This window comes from Carassius auratus, chromosome 6, assembly GCF_003368295.1.
Source record: "Carassius auratus strain Wakin chromosome 6, ASM336829v1, whole genome shotgun sequence".
NCBI lineage: Eukaryota > Metazoa > Chordata > Actinopteri > Cypriniformes > Cyprinidae > Carassius > Carassius auratus.
This window is the reverse complement of record NC_039248.1, coordinates 2,235,025-2,243,612: the sequence shown is the minus strand read 5'-3', so window position 1 is coordinate 2,243,612 and position 8,588 is coordinate 2,235,025. Positions and strand designations below refer to the sequence as shown.

The 8,588-nt window shown below is 35.5% G+C and overlaps 1 long non-coding RNA gene across 2 annotated transcripts; it reads right to left on the bottom strand.

The window, feature by feature from the left end:
- Positions 1 to 3,132: 3,132 nt before the first annotated feature.
- LOC113090499 (uncharacterized) lies at positions 3,133 to 7,228 on the bottom strand. 2 transcript variants are annotated; one of them, XR_003287125.1, is made up of 5 exons: positions 6,928 to 7,228; positions 6,044 to 6,091; positions 5,724 to 5,884; positions 5,061 to 5,203; positions 3,133 to 4,353 (listed from the first exon to the last, which is right to left on the bottom strand). It is a non-coding gene; the product is annotated as an uncharacterized LOC113090499 (long non-coding RNA). The 2 variants fall into 2 exon arrangements; XR_003287131.1 differs by having other exon boundaries at positions 3,133 to 4,194.
- Between the last annotated feature and the right edge of the window lie 1,360 nt (positions 7,229 to 8,588).

Genomic DNA, 8,588 nt, shown 5'->3' with positions numbered 1-8,588 from the left:
GCAGGGACTTCTGTCAGAGTCAGTAGCATTTTGACAGGTTCATTCTCTGTTGTGTGAAAACGGCTCTTGATTAATGTTTGAAGCTTTTTCGAGCTTTTGTCCTCCTTGGAAAGACACCCTCAGTCACTTCTTAATCATCCTCTGTTTCTTTTTTCTCCTTTGCTGCAGTTGTTGTTGACTCTCTCTGTCAAACGGAAAGCATTTCTGTGCTTTCTCTATTTAACTCCTTCTCTCTGTATAAGGTCTCGCTCTCCTTATCTGTCTCATCTTTGTCTTTCTTGCTGATTTACTGCTAATCTGTTCATCATACCGTCTCTGTCGTCCATTGCTAAGTAACCAGATGTCTTCTGACCACAGGCTGTTAAACTGAAGTGAGGACATGCTGCCTGTGTTTTTGTATTATTTAGACTTGTTTGGTGACAGGTATGGTGACAAAAATTAATGTGGAATGTGTTCTGGTCAAACTTTTGGGGTTTATAATCAGTATATTTTAAAGGGATACTCCACCCCAAAATGTTATAATTTTAATTAATTTGTCATTAATCGCATACACCCATGTCGTTCCAAACCCGTAAAAGCTTCATCTTCGGAACACAATTTAAGATATTTTGGATGAAAACCGGGAGGTTTGAGACTGTCCCATAGACTGCCAAGTAAATAACACTGTCAAAGTCCAGAAAAGTATGAAAGACATAATCAGAATAGTCCATCTGCCATCAGTAGTTCAACTACAGTATTGTTCAAAATAATAGCAGTACAATGTGACTAACCAGAATAATCAAGGTTTTTAGTATATTTTTTATTGCTACGTGGCAAACAAGTTACCAGTAGGTTCAGTAGATTGTCAGAAAACAAACAAGACCCAGCATTCATGATATGCACGCTCTTAAGGCTGTGCAATTGGGCAATTAGTTGAAAGGGGTGTGTTCAAAAAAATAGCAATGTCTACCTTTGACTGTACAAACTCAAAACTATTTTGTACAAACATTTTTTTTTTTTTTTCTGGGATTTAGCAATCCTGTGAATCACTAAACTAATATTTAGTTGTATGACCACAGTTTTTTAAAACTGCTTGACATCTGTGTGGCATGGAGTCAACCAACTTGTGGCACCTCTCAGCTGTTATTCCACTCCATGATTCTTTAACAACATTCCACAATTCATTCACATTTCTTGGTTTTGCTTCAGAAACAGCATTTTTGATATCACCCCACAAGTTCTCAATTGGATTAAGGTCTGGAGATTGGGCTGGCCACTCCATAACATAAATTTTGTTGGTTTGGAACCAAGACTTTGCCCGTTTACTAGTGTGTTTTGGGTCAATGTCTTGTTGAAACAACCATTTCAAGGGCATGTCCTCTTCAGCATAGGGCAACATGACCTCTTCAAGTATTTTAACATATGCAAACTGATCCATGATCCCTGGTATGCGATAAATAGGCCCAACACCATAGTAGGAGAAACATGCCCATATCATGATGCTTGCACCTCCATGCTTCACTGTCTTCACTGTGTACTGTGGCTTGAATTCAGAGTTTGGGGGTCGTCTCACAAACTGCCTGTGGCCCTTGGACCCAAAAAGAACAATTTTACTCTCATCAGTCCACAAAATGTTCCTCCATTTCTCTTTAGGCCAGTTGATGTGTTCTTTGGCAAATTGTAACCTCTTCTGCACATGCCTTTTTTTTAACAGAGGGACTTTGCGGGGGATTCTTGAAAATAGATTAGCTTCACACAGACGTCTTCTAACTGTCACAGTACTTACAGGTAACTCCAGACTGTCTTTGATCATCCTGGAGGTGATCATTGGCTGAGCCTTTGCCATTCTGGTTATTCTTCTATCCATTTTGATGGTTGTCTTCCGTTTTCTTCCACGTCTCTCTGGTTTTGCTCTCCATTTTAAGGCATTGGAGATCATTTTAGCTGAACAGCCTATCATTTTTTGCACCTCTTTATAGGTTTTCCCCTCTCTAATCAACTTTTTAATCAAAGTACGCTGTTCTTCTGAACAATGTCTTGAACGACCCATTTTCCTCAGCTTTCAAATGCATGTTCAACAAGTGTTGGCTTCATCCTTAAATAGGGGCCACCTGATTCACACCTGTTTCTTCACAAAATTGATGACCTCGGTGATTGAATGCCACACTGCTATTTTTTTGAACACACCCCTTTCAACTAATTCAACTAATTGCCCAATTGCATAGCCTTAAGAGCGTGCATATCATGAATGCTGGGTCTCATTTGTTTTCTGAGAATCTACTGAACCTACTGGTAACTTGTTTGCCACGTAGCAATAAAAAAATATACGAAAAACCTTGATTATTCTGGTTAGTCACATTGTACTGCTATTATTTTGAACAATACTGTATATCATTATGAAGCGACGATAATACTGTTTGTAAGCGAAGAATAAAGTTAAGTCAAATAATGACTTAATTCAACAATTCCTTTGTTAACAGTCAAATAATGACTTAATTCAACAATTCCTTTGTCAACAGTCTCCTCTGTGTCTCTCCAGTTCACCATGTGCTCTTCTGTATCAACCGCACCACAAGGACGAGCTGTTTTCTTTCAAATCAAAGCTAAATACACGTAGAAACAGCGCATCCTTGTGGTGTAGCTGATACAGAAGAGCATACACTCTAAGAAATGAAATGTTGTATTTAATTAATAAAGTTATGTCAACCGGTCCCACAAAACTTAGTTGCTTAAATGGAAAAGGTAATATACAATTAATTGTAACATAATGTTTTAAGTAAATCGTTCATAACGGTGTTAATTAAATGGTACATTACACAATTATTTTGAATAAATGTAAATTATTGTCTTGAATTTAATGACTATAGCTTGAACTAACATTACCTGATTAAGTTCTATCTATTAAACAGAAATAAGCTAATGTTATCCATTTGTGTTGATTATACTTGCTCGGTTTAAAAAGAAAACTACTCAAGTCACTTTAATTAACTTTATTCACCTTTGGTTTTGAAGTATAAGTCAAAGTAATGTTGACCTTCAAGGTACATTAATATATCTGGGATTATCATGACTGATAAAATTATTACAAATACGTAAGCAAAACTTACATACAAATACAAAGTGTAAAAATACAATTGAAGACACCAACATAAATCCACGTATAAAATGCAAATAGACCAATATAAATAATAATTCAAAAATATAAAACTTGTTTGTGAATCTTCACCATCTGATAATGTTCAATCCCAATATAGCTTTATAGTAAATTGGAACTTTGACGTCAACAATGTCTAACAGGTGTTGCCTACTGAAATTAAAACTAAAGAGGCAAATCCTTGTTTTCTATATGGAGGGAGGTTAAATTAACTGAAGTTTAAAATCAAGAGGATTTATGCTGCAGAAAAATTCTCACTTCACCGTTAGAACATACTATGTTCAGACTTTACATACCTGCTGACTTATCAAGAACATTTTTATGAAAAATACAAGGTTTATAGTTTGCATTAAAAGGAGAAATAGAAAATCAGCAATGTTTACGTAACAAAAAAACAATCTTCACCTTAAATTGTTTGAGATGGTTTCATTATAACCAGTGTTTGTTGTATTTCACATCTTTTGATTCTGAAGAAATCAGAAACAAGAGAAGTTTAAATGCCAATTACAACAACCAACATTGTCTTTAGATTGCTAGATGTTTTGTCTAGCAGCAGTCCAAAATCCAAAGAACTGAGCCTCCCCAAGCAAGTCGATGACCAACTGCAGTCCTGTCTGCTTATTACAAACCATCATTGATTATAGCTTTATTTTGTCAAGCAGCAGTCCAAAAATAAAGTAACAGTAAACACAACTAAAGTGTCCAAAGCCGGGTCCAGTCTTGTCTGGTGCAGGTGATTTTACTCATGCAGTTTGTTTTTGAGGACCTTGCACTTTAGTGGAGAGCTTGTTCCCATCCAATTCCATAAACACTTTCTTAAGAAATTCGAATGTTTATTGCAGCTCCTTTGGATAGCTCAGTTTAAACAGAATCAAGCCAAACAGGACTGCACATCCATTTGCAACCTCTCTCAGATCTCGCAGCACTGTGCAGCCTTCAATGACGACGCCAACATCCTCAGGTGGATCTGAAGCATCTGCTCCATCATATCGAACAATGTAGACACCCAAAGCCAGTCTCTCCATTTCCATCATTGCATCAATACCAATATCCTCAGTAGCCTATGACAAAGAAAGAGACCCATTATTAATTATGCATCTATGACACTAGAAACAAACCCAAAAGATGTTAAGTTTACAATTAGAGAACACAGGCTTTTCAATTAAGTAGACGCACAACGCCTTTAGGATGCATGTCCGTCATACTTCAACACTGGGATTCTGTGGGAAACCAACAACTGATTTTGAACATTTTATTTGAGGAAACTGCCATTATCACATTGACAAATCTATTATGACCTTATTCTACCATGCTTTTAATTAATTGATTTGTGCAATTTTCATGAAATGTCAGTTGTAAATCTGCAGTTCAGTTTGTGGTGTTGAATCTGCATTTGTCAATTGCCTGACACACACTCATTCCTTTTAAGGACATCATTTTGAGAAAATAATTTCACTGTTTAGCGAGCCACATTTTACATAAATAGCTCAAGTGTTTCTCAAGCTTATACCATTGACACCTTGAAGGAGGCAATACTGTTCAGTTTGAACTAAAATAAACGTAATTGAATGGACGAATGAGAAATTGCATCAGGCAATTCAGAAAAGCAGATTCAACAATTCACAAGCAGAGTTGCAGAAGTTCAACTGACATTTCATGATAAATGTGCACAAAATATAAAGTATCCTTTTTATAAATTAAAAACATTTACAGAACTATATCTGTTTGTACAAATCATAGAATTTTGTATTCGTGGATAGCAAATCATATTTGTAAATAGTATAGTATTTGTATTCGCAAATAATTTATCTTTCCATAGAAAGGTTAAAGACCATAAAAAAAAATAAAATAAAAAAAAAGCATAATTATGTTTAGAGTAAATGTTAAACCCCCAGGGGTCAGAGCCCAATACACCCAAAACACATACCATGTCCATTTCTGCGATGATTACGTCGATATCACGTCTTGCTGTTCCCCACTTCTTTTTAAATACCCTCAATAGCTGGCTATAGTAATGATCCAGTCGGGACATAAGGGTTTAGTGGTGATGAGGGTGAATTCTGCATTTACCTGTATTAAAACACAAATTCACTATGAGTCTCTTAAGTTAAAACAAATATATTTAAAATGATCACATATGGTGTAGATAAGGCATGTCAAACTCAAACTCTGTGGGCTACATCTGGCCGTGGTACAATTATATCCAGTTTGCCTTAAAAGTGGAGCTGGGGTGTTCATAATAATAATATTAAGACAGCACTATGAGACTGTTTGGCACTCAGTACCATTTCTTAATTTTTGCCCTCTCTGAAACTTGAGTGTGACACCCCTGGTGTAGAGGGAACATGAGTTTGCTTTTGGCTAAATGTTTTTAGTTGGTGGTTCAATGTATCTGTAACCAATTTATATGGATGTATGTGTAATGTGCATTGTAATATAGAGTAGAACAACCACATGCATGGATTCTTACCACATTGCCTCCAAACCTTTGTCAATTGAATATGTGCTCATTTGTTTTATACCCAAATACATTATTTAGACATTAATTCCACGTATTTAAATTAAATACAGATGATGAATAATACTTTACCTGGCTCTCAGAAAACAGGCCTGGCCATCTGTTTTTGAACTCTGCTATGAAGGGCATATCTTCCAACAACTTCCTGTCTTCTATAGGCAAAGGTTCCTTCCATTTTACTTTTGATTACCTGTTGGTTTTTCTTCTTTTTCAATATTACTTGTTCTGTAGTCCTTAAATGTAAAACATCAACATGACATCAACTCAAATAAGTTTTAAGTGCATTCCATGTTTTGAATGAGCATGGGCATTCATAATATGTGCATGGATATCTGGAGTGTCCCTGACCCTAATGGCCATGGATTAATTTATAGTGTTTTAGTAATTGGTACCTTGTAGATTCACTTTCAGGACACTGCTTGCACCTCCACATTCAGAGCCTAAAAAAAAAAAAAGACATGAAAGTGTTAATGATATAGAATCCCTTCCAAATCTATAGCAATTATATTTGAGCCACTGATTGGCTCATCTCATGATGGGTACAGTGTATGCCCGCCTTAATAACAGACAGTAAGGCTGCTCAGATCACGATCAGCCTATAGTTAATGCACATCTCCTCAGTAAAGCCGGTTCTCTAATCAGGGGTTAATTCCATCAGGTGCGTGATTTCACATAGAGCAGTAGTTACTACACAGTGTCGTTAACTGAGAAGATGCGCCAATAAACGCTGAAAATGAACGTGGATTTGCGCATCTTCTCAGTTAACAACGACTTTGTTTAGTAACAGCTGATCTATGTGAAATCAGGCACTTGATGGAATTAAAGGCTGATTAGAAAACCTTTACTGGCTTTACTGACGAGATGCGCATTGCAGCACTAATTTAATAATATAATGGAGTTTAAAAAACAAAACAAGAACAATACTAGTTTAAAACTGTAGCTAAAAAAAAAAAAAAACATTAAAAAAAGAACATGGCTATGCCATGTGCTATATAAGGCTAATGTTAATTATCAATAAAAAGATAAAGCGCATTGTTTAAAGCTAAATTACAACACAACTAAACTAAACTAAAATAACTACACATAATTCTAATATTTCGGTAATTTAATGACCACTTCTAACACTTAACTATGACAAGGATACAGGCTAATTCTGTGTTAATTAAGCTAGCAAGAAATCGTTTTAAACTATCAACAAAGTATACATCTAAGCACACAAAAACATTTCACAAATGTGCAATTGTAAAATATATTACTAAAAAAACGTTATACTTACCAAATAATTTATGGATGATAACGGATTTAAAAAAATTGGCCAAGGGCAGATGGAAAATGGATGCTTCTTGCTTCCTCCCGTGCATGTGCGAAATTGCAAGTACGGAAAGCGCTTTGGGACAATCTTCAACTGCTAGTAGGTTTAAAATGATCTGGTTAAGTTGGTTTAAATCTGTGACATTTTGTAGACTTGAAATATTATACTATTAATTTAATGCAATGAAACTTTCTTATTTTTACTATATAAACATAATACTTTCAGTAATTTTACCATAAAACTAGTATTTAAATTTAACTACACCCATGCTTCATTTCTAAGAGTGTACGTTGATCTGGAGAGACACAGAGGAGACTGTTGACAAAGGAATTGTTGAATTAAGTTGTTATTTTTGTTTTCTTCGCTTACAAAAACTATTTTCGTCGCTTCATAACGTTACTGTTGAACCACTGATGACAGATGGAGTGTTCTGATGATGTCTTTCATATTATTTTTGGACTTTGACAGTGTTATTTACTTCGCAGTCTATGAGACAGTCTCAAGCCTCCTGGTCTTCTTTCAAAGTATCTTAAATTGTGTTCTGAAGATGAAAAAAGCTTTTACGGGTTTGGAATGACATGGGGGTAAGTGATTAATGACAAAATTTTCATTTTGGGGTGGAGTATCCCTTTAACACCTTGACTTCATCAGGCATTTCATCTGAATGCAAAATTAGTTCAAGCCACTTGAAATAATGATTAAGTCTATATGGGTGTATCAGCAGCAGACTGACCAAATGCAGAACTCAAATTACACTAAATAAATAAAAATCGCTCCATTGTTTTTAAATTGTTACATTAAGGAGCTATTTCTTCCTCATCTGACACTTAACAAGTCTAGGAAAAAAATTCACTTAATTTAAAAAACACATTTGACTTGAATAAACCCAGTTAATTTAGATGCATTCGCATTCAGTTTAACTGACAAAATATTTTTATAGTGCAGGCAACACAAATCAAACCTCCACACAGATTTTAATGACTCATAAATAATTGCAGCAAGCAGGTAATTAATTCTTCTCAAATGCAAGAGTTGGTCTAACTGTAATAATAATGCTGTCTGTGATTCTAGGATGTGAAATAATGACCAGATTTGAATAATCTCCACCTCTGTGACAGACGAGAACTCAAACTCAGATCCTGAAGTACTGAATGCTGCTTAAACTGAGAGGAAATGAGATACACCTGAAGGTAAGATGAGAAACTGGACCCTTTGTGAGCTCTGGTGCAGTGGTTGGCGCGTTCGAGTGCTACACTGTTTTGGCATTCTCCAGAGCTCTTCAATGCCCACCAGATACTCTATATCTCCATTTCTGAGAGGCTCTGAAAAATTTAATTAGCTTATAACCATTTAGCTACATTAATATTCATTCAAATGGCATTTTGAACTAAATGCTAATTACAGCCAGATGGACAGACTCATTCTACATTTTTGTTGTTGTTGTTGGTTTGCTTTCTTTCTTAATTGAAAACACTTTTGACGAATGAAACACTGAGGTGAAAAGAACAGAAAGGCTTTTTGGAGTTTTTAATGCATGTGGGGAGAGCAGGGCCAAGTTTAACATTTTTGGGTCACCCAGCAAATTTCGCATTTGAGATCAGACTGGAAATGTTATATGTAATAAT